This window comes from Bos taurus, chromosome 5 (genome assembly GCF_002263795.3).
Source record: "Bos taurus isolate L1 Dominette 01449 registration number 42190680 breed Hereford chromosome 5, ARS-UCD2.0, whole genome shotgun sequence".
Taxonomy (NCBI): Eukaryota; Metazoa; Chordata; class Mammalia; order Artiodactyla; family Bovidae; genus Bos; species Bos taurus.
In genome coordinates this window covers 32,627,747-32,647,393 of record NC_037332.1, presented here as the reverse complement: position 1 = coordinate 32,647,393, position 19,647 = coordinate 32,627,747, and the positions used below count along the sequence as shown (strand labels likewise).

Here is a 19,647-nt window from a genome sequence, read left to right as displayed (position 1 = left end):
GTGTTTCTTTTCCCAGGGATATCTGTGTTCCAGCCAGCAAATCTGAATCCAAAGCAAAGAATTTCTAGGTCAGAGGTTTCAGGCTATGTGATCATATTGCAGAAGGTAAGAGAGCCTTCTCCTAACTGTAGCACATCACCCTATACCAAGCCTGCAGGACAAGCTAACCAGGGCTGTAGTTTGTGAGTTTACCATGCCCCCTCCCCATGCCCTCTTCTTCATGGTGCTGCGATAGCTCATCAAACAGAAGGGGCTGATGGAGGAAAACCTCATAAATCTTTGGAAGTCAAATTTTAGACAAAGCAAACTTTACTGACTCTTGGAGACAGATCAAAAATGTATTAACTGAGAAAAAAAATGAAAGTCTGTTCGTGCACTTCTGCGGCTGGGTGCATGTCAGTCGACTTTCGTAAGTGCTGTGAAAGTCTAGCCTGCTCTCACACAGCTAACCAGCCAGGATGTGCCCTCTTTCAAGTCCCTCTCCCTTCACATCTCCTCTTCTCTCTCTCTGGAAAGCTCTTATCACTCTTTCTGCACCTGGCAAAAGCCTATTCATCTTTGCAGGCCTTACTCAAATGCCATCTACTCTGTAAAGCTTTTAAAAAAAAAAACCTTCATCCAACCATCCAGCAAAATTAGTCACACAATTCTTTATCTCCTAATGTTTTGTTCCTACCTTTGGCATAAGGCTTGCCCCAGTTTATTCGCACATCATGCTGTAGTAGAGTTAGTGGTTTGTGCTCTGTCTCCACACCAGGCTGTGAGCAATTAGATGGCAAGAGCCCTGCCTTATTCATGTTTGTATTCCTGGTATCAGGCACTGTGCCTGGTATGTAAATGTGCCCTCAGTAAACTTTGGTGGAATCAAATTCATTAACTTTGGGGAAGGACTAGATCTCCTCAAGGTTCCATTTCCTCCTTTATAGGAAATGACAAAGATGTCTATAGCAAAATGTCAGTATTCAGATTCAGTGATATGTCTGACATGAAATATTCTTACACCAAACACAAACCCTTGTACATAATTAGCTCACTAGGAGTTGACCAAATTCATCCATTCAATAAAAATTATTTAGATAATGTGTCCCCAGTGAATCTCAGTAAACACAAGAAGCAATGACCCTGATCTCATGGAGTTTATATCTCCGAAGGAGAAGACAGCTGATGACCAGTACAAAAATAAATATACTAGAAAATACCAGTGATAAAACACTTTGAAGAAAATTAAACAGAGTGTTAATACAGAAAGTGACTTGGACAAGGGAGGTGGTGGAAAAGGCTTCTTAGAGGAGGTGATGTTTAAGCTGGAATCCACATGACAAAAAAAAAACCAAACTGGAATATGAGCACTCTGGGCTCTCCAATGGCAAGTTCATACCCTGAAACAGACATGAGATAGAAGTACAGAAGGAGGAAAACAAGCTGAGCATGATGAGAGAATTTCCCCTACGAGAGGAGCAGAGGCATGAGGTTGAGGAGTGAGGCTGGAGAGACAGGTACAGGGTAGATTATTTGAGGACTTAACAGACTAGGAAAAGGAATTCATATTTTAGCCAAAGTGCAATGAAAAACGTTTTAGAGTTTCTTTTTTTCAAATTTTAAACTTTTTATTTTGTGTTGGGGTTTAGATGATTAATGATGTGGTTATTTCAGGTGAAAGGACTCAGCCATACATACACACATGTCCATTCTCCCCGCAAACCCCCTTCCCATCCAGGCCGGCACATAACATTGAGTAGAGTTTCACGTGCTATACAATAGGTCCTTGTTGGTCATCCATTCTGAATATAGCAGTGTGTATATGACCATCCCAAACTCCCTAACTGTCCCGTCCCCCTCCGGCAACCATAACTTCTTTTCTAAGTCTATGCATCTCTTTCTGTTTTGTAAGTAAGGTCATTTGTATCATTTCTTTAATCAGAGTAGTGATGTGCAGTGACTGATGTTTTGAAAAGTTCACTCTAACAAATGCTTGCTCCTGACTGTAGTAGTCTAGGAAAGAGATGCTGGCTTGACCTTGGCTGATGGAAGTGAAGATGGAGAGGAAAGGATTTGAATCTGTTTCAGAGGTACAGCTGAGGATGACTGAGGAAAATTAGGGAAGGTAAGGAACCAAGTCTGATGTGGAGATTTTGACTTGCTTCTGAGGTTAAGTTTGAAAATGCAGAAAATGTTTTAAAACAATTAGCAATAAATGTACTTTCCCCTAGTCCTCCTGTGAAGTACAATTAAAAATTGTGGGCATTACTTATAAACCAAACACATAAGAAGACTCTAAAAAGTAGAGAGAAGGCAAATCAACTTGGGACTTTAGGACCCAAAGAAACACAGTGGTGAATACCCCTGGCCTTGAGGATAGCAATACAGGGGTCACAGACTGAAAAAAATCCCCCCAAAAGTCTGCTCTCTCTAACCAAATGACTAGGAAAGGAACATCCAAGCAAGACAGAAACTTTTAGATAATAACTGTTCTATTCCAGGCAAACACTGCAGAAAAATTTGTGGCTCCACTCTTGTCCACACCAGCAAAACCCAAGTAGGAAGTCTAGGCTCCCACCCTCTTAAGGCTCTCATGAGGAGCTAGCTCCAATACCCAAGGAGCTGGCATAAAAAAAGTCCAAGGAAGAAGCCAGGAATTTAAAAAACCCCACTGGCCAGTAACAAACACCCCAACCCTCATGGTATTAATAGAGATCCCATGGAACAAACAGAAATCTACATTTACCTAATGATAAGAAGTAGCCATCCCCCTCCCCACTAGGATGGTGTCAGAGGAGGAGGAGGAGGCCTGATGGAAAATGAGAACTTTCATCAACACTCAGCAATAAAAATTCTGCCCTCACCACAGTGTCAGTGGAGACCATAAGGGGAGACAACACTGTCATCTCCACCCATCAGTAAGGAGAAACCCTCACCCTCACCCCACCACTTAGGAGACTGAGTGGAGAGCATAGATTTCTACCTCCATCTGACAGCAGCCGGGTAGTGATGTCCCTCCCCACTCCCCCACCCCCACCCCAACCCACTCCCACTGCCAGAGAAGTGTCAGATTAAATCCGTTTTTAAAATAAGGATTAAATAAGGTCTAGAATCTCATACTTCACATGAAAATATCCAGGTTTCAATAAAATAATTCATTATACAAAAAAAATGGAAGCACTCAAATTGAATGAAAAAAAAAAGATGCTAAACCCAAAATGACAGAGATATTATTAATATGACCTGACAAAGATTTTAAAGCAGCTACAAATATACTTCAAACAAATAAAAATAGGAAATAAAAGATACAAAGATTTGCGGATATTGAAGAATCCTTGCATCCCTGGGATAAAGCCCACTTGGTCATGGTGTATGATCTTTTTAATGTGTTGTTGGATTCTGATTGCTAGAATTTTGTTAAGGATTTTTGCATCTATGTTCATCAGTGATATTGGCCTGTAGTTTTCTTTTTTTGTGGGATCTTTGTCAGGTTTTGGTATTAGGGTGATGGTGGCCTCATAGAATGAGTTTGGAAGTTTACCTTCCTCTGCAATTTTTTGGAAGAGTTTGAGCAGGATAGGTGTTAGCTCTTCTCTAAATTTTTGGTAGAATTCAGCTGTGAAGCCGTCTGGACCCGGGCTTTTGTTTGCTGGAAGATTTTTGATTACAGTTTCAATTTCCATGCTTGTGATGGGTCTGTTAAGATTTTCTATTTCTTCCTGGTCGAGTTTTGGAAAGTTGTACTTTTCTAAGAATTTGTCCATTTCTTCCACGTTGTCCATTTTATTGGCATATAATTGTTGATAGTAGTCTCTTATGATCCTTTGTATTTCTGTGTTGTCTGCTGTGATCTCTCCATTTTCATTTCTAATTTTATTGATTTGATTTTTCTCCCTTTGTTTCTTGATGAGTCTGGCTAATGGTTTGTCAATTTTATTTATCCTTTCAAAGAACCAGCTTTTGGTTTTGTTGATTTTTGCTATGGTCTCTTTTGTTTCTTTTGCATTTATTTCTGCTCTAATTTTTAAGATTTCTTTCCTTCTACTAACCCTGGGGTTCTTCATTTCTTCCTTTTCTAGTTGCTTTAGGTGTAGAGTTAGGTTATTTACTTGACTTTTTTGTTTCTTGAGGTGTGCCTGTATTGCTATGAACTTTCCCCTTAGGACTGCTTTTACCGTGTCCCACAGGTTTTGGGTTGTTGTGTTTTCATTTTCATTTGTTTCTATGCAAATTTTGATTTCTTTTTTGATTTCTTCTGTGATTTGTTGGTTATTCAGCAGCGTGTTGTTCAGCCTCCATATGTTGGAATTTTTAATAGTTTCTCTCCTGTAATTGAGATCTAATCTTACTGCATTGTGGTCAGAAAAGATGCTTGGAATGATTTCTATTTTTTTGAATTTACCAAGGCTAGCTTTATGGCCCAGGATGTGATCTATCCTGGAGAAGGTTCCATGTGCACTTGAGAAAAAGGTGAAATTCATTGTTTTGGGATGAAATGTCCTATAGATATCAATTAGGTCTAACTGGTCTATTGTATCGTTTAAAGTTTGTGTTTCCTTGTTAATTTTCTGTTTAGTTGATCTATCCATAGGTGTGAGTGGGGTATTAAAGTCTCCCACTATTATTGTGTTATTGTTAATGTCTCCTTTCATACTTGTTAGCATTTGTCTTACATACTGCGGTGCTCCCGTGTTGGGTGCATATATATTTATAATTGTTATATCTTCTTCTGGGATTGATCCTTTGATCATTATGTAGTGACCTTCTTTGTCTCTTTTCACAGCCTTTGTTTTAAAGTCTATTTTATCTGATATGAGTATTGCTTACTCCTGCTTTCTTTTGGTCCCTATTTGCATGGAAAATCTTTTTCCAGCCCTTCACTTTCAGTCTGTATGTGTCCCCTGTTTTGAGGTGGGTCTCTTGTAGACAACATATGTAGGGGTCTTGTTTTTGTATCCATTCAGCCAGTCTTTGTCTTTTGGTTGGGGCATTCAACCCATTTACGTTTAAGGTAATTACTGATAAGTATGATCCCGTTGCCATTTACTTTATTGTTTTGGGTTCGAATTTATACACCGTTTTTGTGTTTCCTGTCTAGAGAATATCCTTTAGTGTTCCCTGTCTAGAGAATATCCTTTAATACACCACATTAACAAATTGAAAAATAAAAACCATATGATTATCTCAATAGATGCAGAGAAAGCCTTTGACAAAATTCAACATCCATTTATGATAAAAAACTCTCCAGAAAGCAGGAATAGAAGGAACATACCTCAACATAATAAAAGCTATATATGACAAACCCACAGCAAACATTATCCTCAATGGTGAAAAATTGAAAGCATTTCCTCTAAAGTCAGGAACAAGACAAGGGTGCCCACTTTCACCATTACCATTCAACATAGTTTTGGAAGTTTTGGCCACAGCAATCAGAGCAGAAAAAGAAATAAAAGGAATCCAAATTGGAAAAGAAGAAGTAAAACTCTCACTATTTGCAGATGACATGATCCTCTACATAGAAAACCCTAAAGACTCCACCAGAAAATTACTATAAATAATCAATGACTATAGTAAAGTTGCAGGATATAAAATCAACACACAGAAATCCCTTGCATTCCTATACACTAATAATGAGAAAACAGAAAGAGAAATTAAGGAAACAATTCCATTCACCATTGCAACAGAAAGAATAAAATACTTGGGAATATATCTACCTAAAGAAACTAAAGACCTATATATAGAAAACTATAAAACACTGGTGAAAGAAATCAAAGAGGACACTAATAGATGGAGAAATTTACCATGTTCATGGATTGGAAGAATCAATATAGTGAAAATGAGTATACTACCCAAAGCAATTTATAGATTCAATGCAATCCCTATCAAGCTACCAACAGTATTCTTCACAGAGCTAGAACAAATAATTTCACAATTTGTATGGAAACACAAAAAACCTCGAATAGCCAAAGCAATCTTAAGAAAGAAGAATGGAACTGGAGGAATCAACCTACCTGACTTCAGGCTCTACTACAAAGACACAATTATCAAGACAGTATGGTACTGGCACAAAGACAGAAATATAGATCAATGGAACAAAATAGAAAGCCCAGAGATAAATCCACGCACATATGGACACCTTATCTTTGACAAAGGAGGCAAGAATATACAATGGATTAAAGACAATCTCTTTAACAAGTGGTGCTGGGAAATCTGGTCAACCACTTGTAAAAGAATGAAACTAGAACACTTTCTAACACCATACACAAAAATAAACTCAAAATGGATTAAAGATCTAAACGTAAGACCAGAAACTATAAAGCTCCTAGAGGAGAACATAGGCAAAACACTCTCTGACATACATCACAGCAGGATCCTCTATGACCCACCTCCCAGAATACTGGAAATAAAAGCAAAAATAAACAAATGGGACCTAATTAACCTTAAAAGCTTCTGCACATCAAAGGAAACTATTAGCAAGGTGAAAAGACAGCCTTCAGAATGGGAGAAAATAATAGCAAATGAAGCAACTGACAAACAACTAATCTCAAAAATATACAAGCAACTCCTACAGCTCAATTCCAGAAAAATAAATGACCCAATCAAAAAATGGGCCAAGGAACTAAATAGACATTTCTCCAAAGAAGATATACAGATGGCTAACAAACACATGAAAAGATGCTCAACATCACTCATTATCAGAGAAATGCAAATCAAAACCACTATGAGATACCATTTCACACCAGTCAGAATGGCTGCGATCCAAAAGTCTACAAATAATAAATGCTGGAGAGGGTGTGGAGAAAAGGGAACCCTCTTACACTGTTGGTGGGAATGCAAACTGGTACAGCCACTATGGAGAACAGTGTGGAGATTCCTTAAAAAACTGGAAATAGAACTGCCTTATGATCCAGCAATCCCACTGCTGGGCATACACACTGAGGAAACCAGAAGGGAAAGAGACACGTGTACCCCAATGTTCATTGCAGCACTGTTTATAATAGCCAGGACATGGAAGCAACCTAGATGTCCATCAGCAGATGAATGGATAAGAAAGCTGTGGTACATATACACAATGGAGTATCACTCAGCCATTAAAAAGAATACATTTGAATCAGTTCTAATGAGGTGGATGAAACTGGAGCCTATTATACAGAGTGAAGTAAGCCAGAAGGAAAAACACCAATACAGTATACTAACCCATATATATGGAATTTAGAAAGATGGTAACAACAACCCTGTATACGAGACAGCAAAAGAGACACTGATGTATAGAACAGTCTTATGGACTCTGTGGGAGAGGGAGAGGGTGGGAAGATTTGGGAGAATGACATTGAAACATGTAAAATATCATGTAAGAAACAAGTTGCCAGTCCAGGTTCGATGCACGATACTGGATGCTTGGGGCTAGTGCACTGGGACGACCCAGAGGGATGATATGGGGAGGGAGGAGGGAGGAGGGTTCAGGATGGGGAACACATGTATACCTGTGGCGGATTCATTTTGATATTTGGCAAAACTAATACAATTATGTAAAGTTTAAAAATAAAATTATTAAAAAAAAAAAAAAGATACAAAGAAAAACCAAATGGAAATTTTGGAGCTGAAAAATACAATAACTGATATAAAAATCTCAGTGGATGTGCTTAACGACAAAAAGAGTGAAATGAAAGACAGAACATTAGAAATTACCCAACTTGAAAAACAGAAAAGAGAGACAAAAAATAGTATCAAAGTTCTGTAGGATTTTTTTTTTTTAATGTCTAACATTTATGTACTTTGAGTCTCACAAGGCAAGTACGAAAATGGCAGGGCTGAAAATGTACTCAAGAGAAATCACGGATAAAAACTTCCTAAACTTTCCAGGAGAAAAAGACCTACAGGTTTAAGAATAAAGTCCAAACAGTGTAAACCTGAAGAAATCCATACCAAGACACATCATCATTAAACTTCCGAAAACTGAAAAACAGAGACTCTTAAAAACAGCCAGGAAAAAATGACATCTCACGTACAGGAAAACAATGACGACAGCAGATTTCTTATCATAAATTATGGAGGCTAGAGGAAGTGGCGTTACATTTTTCAGTGACAAAAGAAAAGAACTATCAACTAAGAATCAAGTATCCAGTTAAAACATTCTTCATCCATGACATAGATATCTAAAGTTTCTGAGATGAAGGAAAGCTAAAGTCTCACCAGGGAACCTACACAAAAAGAATAGCTCAAGAAATTTTCTCTAAACATAAAGAAAACAATACAAGGAAGAATCTTGGAATATTAGGGAGTTGACTCATTGGAAAAGACTCTGATGCTGGGAGGGACTGGGGGCAGGAGGAGAAGGGGATGACAGAGGATGAGACGGCTGGATGGTGTCACTGACTCGATGGACATGAGTCTGAGTGAACTCCAGGTGTTGGGGATGGACAGGGAGGCCTGGCGTGCTGCGATTCATGGATTGCAAAGGGTCGGACACGACTGAGCAACTAAACTGAACTGAAGTAAATATAACAGGCTTTCCTCCACTTGAGTTTTCTAAATAATGTTTGAAGGTTGAAGCAGAATTTATAACATTGTCTGAGGACAACGTATACAGAGGAAATACTATATGTAGAGGAAATAGGAATTGGGAAAGATATAGGGACAAAAAGAGAACTAAGTTTTCTATACCTCACTTGAACTGGTAAAATGACAACACCAGGAGACTGCAATAAGTTAGGTGTACATATAATATAATACTTAGAGCAACCAATAAAAAGCTATATTTAAAGATATATTTTTAAAAGATAAAATAGAATTTTAAAATATATTCCAGAAGCACACAGGAAGGTGAGGGGAAAAAAGAAATGAAAAACAATAGAACAAAAAGAAAACAAACAAAATACAATAAAATGCTAGATTTACATCCTAACATATTGATAATTACATTAAATAGAAATGGCCTACATATACACATTAAAAACAGAGGTTAGCAGGTTGGATTATAAACCATGACCTAGCTATATGCTGTCTACAAGAAACTCACTTCAAGTATAATGATATAAGAAGGTTGAAAGTAAAAAGGTGAAAAAATACATATCATACAAACATGAATCAAAGAAATGTAGGAGTGGCTATATTATTATCAAGCAAAGTAAATCTCAGCACAAAGAAAATTACTAGAAACAAGAAGGGACATTACATAACGACAAAGGGATCAATCCACCAAGAAGACATACCAGTCCTAAACGTATACATACCAACAGCAGAGCTACAAAGTATATGAAGCAAAAGCTGATATAACTCAAATGAGAAATTCACACATCCACAATTATAGTTAGAGACTTCAACATCCCTCTCAAAAATTGAGAAAACATCTAGGCAAAAAAGCAGCAAAAACATAGAAACACTCAATGCCATCAAACAACAGACTGACATTTATAAAGTCCACCACCACCCAACAACAGCAGAATCCATAGTTTTTTCTCAAGTTCTCACAAATCACTTACCATTTTCTGGGTCATAAAACAAGCCTCAACACATTTAAAATAATAAGGATAATAAAAGAATACTACAAACAACTCTATACACACAAATTTGACAACTTAGAAACTGATCAATACCTCAAAAAACACTAATTATCATCACTCAGTATTATCATCACTAAGTACATCACTCAATATTAAATAGATCACTTGAATAGCTCTATAATACTAAGAAAATTTAAATTCCCCAAAAATATATCTCCAGGCCTAGACTGTTTTACTGGAGAATTTGATCCAAAATTTGAAGAAGAATTAGTACCACTTGTATACAATCTCTTCCAGAAAATAGAAGAAGAAAGAACATTTTCCAATTCATTTTCTGAAGTTAGTATTACCCTGGTATAAAACCAAAGATGGAGAATGAAAAAGAACGACAGAAAGAAAAGGAAGGAAGGAAAGAAAGGAGAGAGGGAGAAAAGGAAACCACAGGTCAATATTCCTCATGAATATAGACGTAAAAAAAATTCTTAACAAAATATTAGTGAATAGAATTCAGCATTATATAAAGAGAATTCTATACTATGATCCAGTGGGATTTATCCCAGGGATGGAAGGCTAGTTTAGCATTTGAAAGTCAACCAATATGATCCACCATATTAAAAGATTAATAGAAAAAAAAATCACATGATCTTATCAATAGTGCCCCAAAAAAATGTACTTGAAAAATTTAATTATTCTTGATTAAAAAACAAAACAGAAAAATAGAAATAAAATGCACTTTCTTTAACTTGATAAAGACCTTATTCCATGCTCCTTCATGGAAATCCTTTTTATAATTCTCTCCATCTTCATCTTTAAAAAATTTGTTGATATCTTATTTCCTAATGTTGCCTTTTTTTTTTTTTTTTTGCTGTTCTGATTTACCTATTTGTAATCCTATACTATCATTTTAGTAGGATCTGAAGAGAGAGGGAAAAATTATGGTACTTAATCCATCCTCTTTATCCAAAAGTTCCTACTCATCCTTTTAACTACCACCTCCCTCTGAGAAGTCCTCTCGCTGACCACAGTAATCTATTTTAACTCCTAATTAATTTAACATATAACTGTCTTCAGTTTCATCTTTACTAGCTTTGTGGGTCCATATCTAGGTTTTAAGCTTTTTAAAGCAATAATGGCTTTTAACATTTCTATTTACCCATAGAACATCCAGTACAGTACTAAGTGTTCACTATTTGATTAATAAAAATAAGTAGATTAGTTTTATGAATTTATAATATAACCCAGTTTCTATAATTCAGATTTTTTTATTAATGTTTCAGTATGGTGGATCAATGAACATATTACATCAGGAACTTCACAATGCACCACCCTATCACACATACCAACTAACAGGAGAAGGTGTAAGAGGTCACATCCAAGTCCCAAAACGAAAAGCACACTGCCATCTCCTGGATCAAAGCTAATAAGGCAGCCCTTGAAAAAATGAATACAGCTCGGAGTAAAAAGCAGATCTATGGGAAGCAACTATACATGAAAATGAGACTCTTTGCTTTCCTTGTAACAAATGTTAAGGATAATTAAAACCAATATTGATCCCTATAATAATGAAAATCTTAAGTGTGAATTCAGGTGGTTTACAGCTAGTTAAGGTGACCTGTTAAAACTGCCTTCCAAATTCATCTAAGGAGCCTCATTCCCTTATATGATTTTCTTTTCAAAAATGTCCTCGATTCAAAATTCTTCAGTGGTCACTGTTGTCATGTGGTCAGTTAAGAGAAAACTTTGTTCTTCTTTTCTCTGTCAGAGGCAATGGCAGATTAAATGTAATGAAAAATGAGATGGCAAACTTGCAGTGCAACCTGACTATAGCATTTCACACTATAGGCTGGAGTTTTTTCCAGACACTATACATCCACATTTTGACTGATGGACTCTGATTACCCAAATCAGGCTTCCTTGGATGAGAAAAGTGATAGGGTGAGTCAAAGCGCAAAGTCCAATCCCAGGTACCCAGTGTAACAGACAAAACCAAAGTAAAAAGAAAGCCAAAATCTGGGGACACGCAAGCATTCCTGCATTGTGTGTTTCCTGGATTTTCTCTTCCCTTCGGCAAGATTCTCCCATTTTTCTGGGAAACACAACTGGGGTTTTGGCCAAGCAGATGTAAGTGCTTACCCACTCCTTTGGGGAAGTCCAGAAAGTAGGAATGATACATGTGCAAGTGCAGAGGCTGCCAGCTGAGGTGCTGAGCCTTTAAATGGGAAGCCCGTCTTCACAGAAAACTGTGAACCTCTGCAGAGACTATGAGGTTTGCTCACAAACTGTGGGGTTTACAAATCTGTTTCACCTGACTCAGGCAGCTGGTAGTGAAGAAGGGCCCCCGTGCAAAGAAGCAGTGGACTTCACACGCAGGGATACCTGTTCCCTTTTCTGTCCCAATGCCCCGATGGCATCCTCAAGTGTGGCAACATTTCGTTAAACTCTGCCTTCCAGTATCATGAATGACCCCCTAGAGCTGGATCCCTGATGATAATACCTAAGTCAATTTGAGCGTGGTACCCTCTCTGGATTCTGCATCTTGGGGGCCTTCATATGGCCCTGCTGTTTGATCTGCAAAAGGGCTAAAAGCAGATACTACCTTATAGCATCCTCACTCTCCACTAACCTCAGCCTAGCTGTTACTGAGGTAACAATAACCAGAGCTATGTCAGGAGTGCCTCACACTGAACCACCTCAGGAGACTGCTCACCCTGGAGACCCATGGATACTCTTGTCAAGTTGTGATCCCGGGACCTCAGCTTCTCCAGGCCCCACTCAGACAAAGCTCTGAGCCTGTGGGAGGTGGCAGGCTCCTTACCTTCCTCTTCTCCATTTCTCCAGTTAGATCACCTTTTTCACTTCCAGATGACTAAATTCCACATTGGCTTTGGTCTCCCAAGGCCTGCCTTTGGATTTTTTTCAGAATCCTCTTCTCCAAGGCATGAGGATGTCATGGGTTTTATCACATAAAATTATCCCTGCTAATGGACCAATTAGCTCAAATTCAAATTATTATCATGCCTGGGCCAAGTAAAACTGTCTCCAAGAGGTCTAGAATAGACTATCCAGGCATTACAGGGAGCCAGTGGGTAGATGTAACCAGAAAGGGGCCCTCTGTCACCAATACAGGGGCCAGAGCCAAGGACATGATCAAGTTTATAACTAAGCAGAGCTTCCACTCCTGCCAGACTCTCTAGATAACAGTATTTGGTCTTGAATTGTAGGTTCCTGGCACTAAAATCAGACCAGTAGCTGGAGAAACAGATTGGCACATCAGTGGTCTCTATTTATTGCTGGCTAATAAATGGATCTGAGTACTTTCCTTTGGTTTTCCTGCCATCCTAATAAACTACCACCGGCCCCACGAGCAGTAACTAATCACAAAGAATTCCAGGATGTTTAGCACTCACAGGCTTAGTTCAAAGAGTAAAGATGAAACATGATACAATCTTTGGGGTATAAGACCAACGACCACAAAATGATGACAACTTGTGGTCTCAGTTTGGCCTTTTGCCACTGCAAATGTACTCCTTTACTGTAATTCAGGATCTGCCTTGAATTCATCATTATTACAGTTTTTGCTCTGATGTTACAGAACATATATATTCAAGGATCCCAGTGAGACTAAACAGCAAAATCACTACATCTTATTACTTTAATGGACTCTGTAAATACCAAAAGGATTTATTGGTGATGGAAACAGGGAGGCAGGAAAAAAAAAAGATAAACATATCCCTGTATGCTGCGACTTAAAGCAGACTTGAGTATCACATACAGACACAGCCATTTCCCACCAATCACACGTGAGTATAAACACACATAGGAACATGCACCACCCCCAACCCCGTCCCAAGCAAAGACACATTTCTGTACACTTCTTTCTGACTGCGTTTTCATGACATCTCTTCCTCTTCAAAGTCCAGTCTGATATTTATTTTAGATACAGGTCCCATGCACTAAAGTATTGAAAGAAGGATACCTTCCCACACACCCTACCGATTTTATGAAACTGGAAAAGGGGACTCTGCTTGGTGTAAGAAGGCAGGCTTTCCGATGTGGTCAGTATACGACACTGTGGTGTGTGAAAACAGGTAAAGGGGGTCAACTGAATGGTGCCAGATGGAAACTAAGCTTTTGGTGGTGAGCACATGCTATAGTCTATCTAGAAGTAGAAATAAAATGTTATACACATGAAACATATAATGTTACATATAAACCAAAGTTACCTCAATAAAAAATAAACTTTCATTTTGATTCCATCCGAATGCTTTCTGCCACATACATGCTATTTTCTGAACATCCAGTGGGTGACAGTAATACCAAAGAAATCCACCTGCCAGCCTGTCCCCTCCCTGGCCCTGCTTTTGTGTTATCATGAAGATTGTTCAGCTGTGACTGCAGCGTAGAAGGAAGAGCATGAGTGTCTAAGTCACTCTAACTTCTGCTGGACTCCCAGCTTCACAGGACAGCCTATCTCTCTGGGCACGCTTTTCGGATTGAGATGATATATGCAAAGCTCTGGTACAGTACACAGCACACAACAGAGTGCATACAAACGGGAGCCTAATATTATCACTAAGCCTGTTTGAACTGTTAGGACCAATAAGAGAGTTCCACATGAGACAAAATTCCTATTCCCTTTCCACACTCGTTAAGTATTCAAAAAATGTTTGCAGGTAGATTTTTAAACACAATTCTATAAAAGGGAATTGAAATAATCCCCATTGATGATAAAAAGGTCTTTAATGTTCAACAAATGCTTTGAGCCAAACTTAAAAGGCTCTTCATCTGGATTCTTCAGCTCAGTTCTAGAGTGTCTGAATTCATTCATTCACTTATTTGACAAATATTAACTTCCTGTTGTGAGACAAGTAATGTGCTATGCAAACCATCTCTTGAAAACACATTGCATGTTTATACCCCACTGGTACGGATACTTTCTAGTTCCCACCGAGCCCACGCTCAAAGGTTTGTGATGTAAAAGTTTACTCAGTGAAGTCCCTATCATTACTGCATTCCACGTGAAGAGACCTACTAGAGGTTTCCGGAACCAGCATTGAGTTCTGCGTTCTATCACTATTCACATGACTTTTGAGCAAATAATTTAGCCTAAGTGCTGCCCTAAATATCTCAAAGGACAGTTTCAAGGGTCACATAGGACCAACCAAGTGTCAAGAAAACTATACATCACATTGTTGTGATAAACTCTTTATTATCTTCTCTCTTGCCCTGGTTCTTCAAGACAAAATTTCAGATGTATTCTAAACAGTGCTGCAAGTTCCATTCTGCTACATGATTAATGAAAAGATTGAGTCACTACCCCTGTGTGTTTTCACCATTCTGGCTATAGAATGGTTGTTTCTTTTTTAAACTCTCCTTTTGTATATCAAATTAATTCAGAATAACTTTTGCGTGGTGTTTGTGACCAATACCCAGCGACTCTCTCCAGCTCTGCTGGCCTTCTGGTCAGCGAGCCGTTTATCCAGCACTGTGCTCTGCTCTGCGCAAACAGGCCTCCACATGGAGACGGGAAGCAACTCAGGAGACTCGTTAGTGAAAGACAACAAGACAACCAGACAGGGCTTGGAAGCGTGTTTGATGTGTTTCAGTAGTGTATTAGCAGCTGAGAATCTTATTACTGATGACATTTTTACATACGTTTCAGTATTTCTTATTTCTATACTCAACCTTTATTAAGCTGCTCATTTTATCCTGATTTCATCCGCCCCATACTACCCAAGGGATGTCCTTGGTTTCATGAAACATTTTCCCCCATTATCAGCCTCAAGGTCATCATCAATTATGTTCATTTTGATGGTTTTAAATGTCATCAGTAAAGCAAGCGGTAAGTAGATTAAACTAGACAGCAAGAACTCAGACTTTTATCTTCCTCATTTACACTATTCCCCAAAGAGATAATAAACAAAAGAAGGATTATAATGAGGCCTAAATTGAGTTTTATCCAGGTTGACTGCATGACCATCTATCTTCCCTTTTTTCCTCTGACCCCTCAAGCTGATTATTTCAAAACATCTAGTTTAAATGCTGCAAGATCATTACATAAAATACAAGATCCTCCAGAAGACACGTGAAATGACACGCCTGCTAGAGAGTTCTCCCTGCAGCCTCACCTGTGTGAGCAGGTCTGGGTTTGCTGTGCCGTTAGAAAACTGCTGACCATTAGAAAACTGCTAAATCACAGCAATTTCTGCTTTGTCATTTCACTATCCATCATCTACTCAGAGCAGTTAGCGTCTTGTCACCCCTCCCCCACCTAGCCAGAGCCCACCAGTCCCTCAAGACCCACTCAGACCCCACCTCCTCCCTGCAGTCTTCCCTGCTGCCCACATCTGCAGCTCCAGAACCATCCGTCATATTCCTCTACTGGGCCTTTCATCACCCTCGGTCCTACTGGTTTCGCAGCTGTCAGCACGGTGCCAGTCACCAACTGCCAAAGCAGCTGATCCCATGAGCCACAAGGGAACTGCCTATCTCCCAGAGAAGTCAGCCCAAACTGAAGGGGCCTCGTCTTCTCAGATAAGCTGCCCCCAACTCTGGATCCTCTGAACAAGGAGGCCAAATCCTCTGCAGGCCCTCTGCACTATTAACCACGGACCCACAAGAGTCACATCTAGTGGGGCACATATGGATTATTAATATTTAGGAAATACAATACCCAGGGTAACACAATTACCCAGAGGCCTTTTTTGCTTTAACTCCACAATAAGCATCAGTTACTGAAGGTTTCCAGGGTACTGAAGTGCTCAAGCAGGAACAGCCATTTTCAGAAGCGAGATTAAGGAATTCTGCCTCCTCACCACTGCCAGGTTGGGATTAGAAGGCCACAAAGACTGCTATGGAAAATAAAAGATGTCACTCATCACGCTAAATGTCTTACGGCAAGATGGGCTGATGCTGCAGCTGAGTTAAAGTGAAGCTATCCATCTTCACACTTCAAGGGGAAATAATTGAATTGTTAAACCTATAGAAGCTCAATAAAACAATTAAGTTAACAAGGATTTTTTAATCAAGTGCTTCTGTTGGTCCAAATTATTATTGATTTTAATCCATCTGATTTGGGGTTAACCTGTATCATGTATAGCTCATTTTTCTTCTACTTTCCAAGTGATTTCTATGAAAGAGTTGTGAATAGTGTGCTTCTCCAGTGAATTAGAAGTTTTTCTTTCTTTTTTAATGCCACCTGCTTTATAACTCACTGCAGGAAAAAACTGACTCTCTCATCTCTTTTTCAAAAGCAAAAGCTCCTGAAAGTCTACCTCCCACCTTTTCAGATTTGTAAAAGCATGAAAACATGATTTCTTTAAAAACATCTGTGAAGATTAGCGGTAGCAAATTGTCTGCTATCATAGTCAGTCAGTAGCAACACACCCTCCCCTCAAAAAAACAGGAGATGGTATGTAGTAAACTAAATCGACAGCTTCTTTGTGGAGTTTGTGTCAACATCACTGAACCTTACTAAGGAAAAAACAACTATTTAGCAGATGTGATATATCTGTAGCTTCAAAGAGCCAGGATTAATGACAGTCTTGCGTTAAATAACCACAGTGAGAGAAGAAATGCACTAACTCGAACCTAATCTGGGAAGAAAGGTGGTAATAATCTAGACTGATCCATCCATAAATGTCCATGCCTCTGCCATGGACAAAGCCAATGTCAGCACTAAGGACATACAAGACAGTGTCATGACCTTCAAAGCAGCTTCAAAATCTAGTATGGGGTCAGGATGTACATACATGAAAAATTAACAAATAAGAAACAAATGAAAGGAGAATGTAGCCAATCGAATTCTAATTCTATCCCATACAGCAGCCCTATAGTATATGGAACTGCTTATGATCCCCAGGGCAAGTCAAGGGGCCCTAATATGTTACATGACCTTCACCTCTGTTGATCCCTCTGCCAGGACCCTCTCCCTCCCATCATGCACCTGGACCATTGTTCCCATAGCTCAAGTCTCATATAAAACTCTGTTTCACCCAATCTGATTCAGAGCTGCACCCTCCATGCTCCCCCAGTGCCCTGTCCAAACTGTTTCAGAGCACTCATGACACTATACCATAAACGCTAGTTTATCCAACTCCCCAGCTACACTGAGTGACCGGAGGGCAGAAACTGTGCCTGTGTCTCACCCAGCACTTAGTCACCTTCCAGCACAATGGATTCTCAAGGAATGTTTGAATGAAAGTGAATGAATACCACCAATCCCTGTGGACCCTCCTCCTTAATAAACCTTAAACTCATCCTGTCTTCCATTCCTAGGCACCAGCCAGTATAGAATGACAGCTGAGCAAGAAACCTCTGGGTAAAGACCACCTATTACCAAGTAACCAGGGGCAAGTCACACAACCTATATATGCCTCAATTCACTCAATCTGTAAATTAGAGGTAACAGAATTTATCTCCTAAGGCTGCTGAGGATTTAAATGAAAAAAAAATATGACATAAAACCCCTAATGTCAGGCAAATAAGTACTTCATGTTATCCACTACTATTAGTTCAAATGTTATTCATCTCCTATATTCCTCTAATTGGTCTGTTTCCAGCCACACCATCACTGCAATCCACCCCTCATCACTGCAATCCACCCCTCATCACTGCTACCAGAATGATCTTAAAAATCAAAACACATGTCACTCCCTTGCTTAAAACCCTTCACCAGTTCCTCATCACTTTCAGAAAACTGGCTTATTTTGTCACTTCATGAAAGGCCCTTCATAATCTGACTCCCACTCCCTCAACCATCTCACCACAGCCAAGCCTCGCAAGCACCCTCCTGCAAGCAAATCTCAGCAAAATCACTTTCTTATTAATGACTTAAGAAAAATTCAAGTCATTTAAAATTCATTACATAGCTTATGTATAAACTTATGTATAAGCTATACTTTATGGCTAAACTTCATTGCCTATTTATATATCATAGCAAGACTATACATTTAGCAAAATATAAACTCCAAGTATGTTGTAAAACATTGGGCTATACAACTTATGATCATCTTAATAAGTTATACCATGAACTGGGGAAATTATCTTTTTTAAACAGATTGATCATTCCTCAAGTAATTACAAGCATAAAATATGTATGGTGCAACAAAAATAAAGTCTTAAATTTGACTGTCTTGTTGATACTAACAACAGCTATAGGATGGTGACCAGAGGTCTCTAAAATTAATTTTATTTTAGCAATATTTACAGGATGCCCAAAATTTGCTAGGTTGCTAGTTTGAATATTTACTAAAATTGATTCTTGCCCTCCGTCCCATTAAATTTTATAAATATCAAGTGAGCACCTAGCTTTATGCAAAGGACTGGGCCAGGTACCATGCAGAACAAGGATAAATAGAACATAGCCCAGATTTCAAAAGTTCACAGTCACCACACTCGCATGAACCATTTACACGCAAGCTATACGCTAATTACTACCTGAAAATTCCAAGTGTTTAAACGTTTCCACCTTGCTTTAGACCATCTGTCTTATATTTGACATATAACATGGATATCATCGGAGAAGGCAATGGCACCCCACTCCAGTACTCTCGCCTGGAAAATCCCATGGATGGAGGAGCCTGGTGGGCTACAGTCCATGCGGCTGCAAAGAGTCAGACACAACTGAGCGACTTCACTTTCACTTTTCACTTTCATGCATTGGCGAAGGAAATGGCAACCCACTCCAGTGTTCTTGCCTGGAGAATCCCAGAGATGGGGGAGCCTGGTGAGCTGCCATCTGTGGGGTCGCACAGAGTCGGACACGACTGAAGCGACTTAGCAGCAGCAGCAGCATGGATATCATATGGAAAAAAAACTGTAGCATTAAAATTTAAGGAAGCTGTGACTCTCCAAGTAATCTTTTAAAAAGTCTAAATAATAAAGTCTTCCTTCAAAATAAACACTAAAAATACACATCCTGCAACTAAGCAATTTTATGTTAGTGAACTGGCACAATGATATGAAACCATTTTATAATGAAACAACATGATTATCTACCTAATTCTCTATAAATATACTTTTATTATATGCTTATGAAGCAACCTTATCATGTGGTTACAAAAATTCATAAAAATATAAAAATAATGTAACATGAGGCACTGAAGAATACTCTAAACATTTAAAGTGACTTACAAAATAAAATACTGATCTTTACAAGTATACC

The 19,647-nt window shown here is 38.8% G+C and overlaps 1 long non-coding RNA gene across 2 annotated transcripts; it reads left to right on the top strand.

Annotated features, from left to right (window-relative positions):
- Positions 1–19: 19 nt before the first annotated feature.
- LOC132345270 (uncharacterized) lies at positions 20–14,296 on the top strand. Of its 2 annotated transcripts, none has more exons than XR_009494496.1 (3): positions 20–105; positions 1,989–2,104; positions 12,704–14,296. It is a non-coding gene; the product is annotated as an uncharacterized lncRNA (long non-coding RNA). The 2 variants fall into 2 exon arrangements; XR_009494497.1 differs by lacking the exon at positions 12,704–14,296 and adding an exon at positions 10,760–11,633.
- The last annotated feature ends 5,351 nt before the right edge of the window (positions 14,297–19,647 follow it).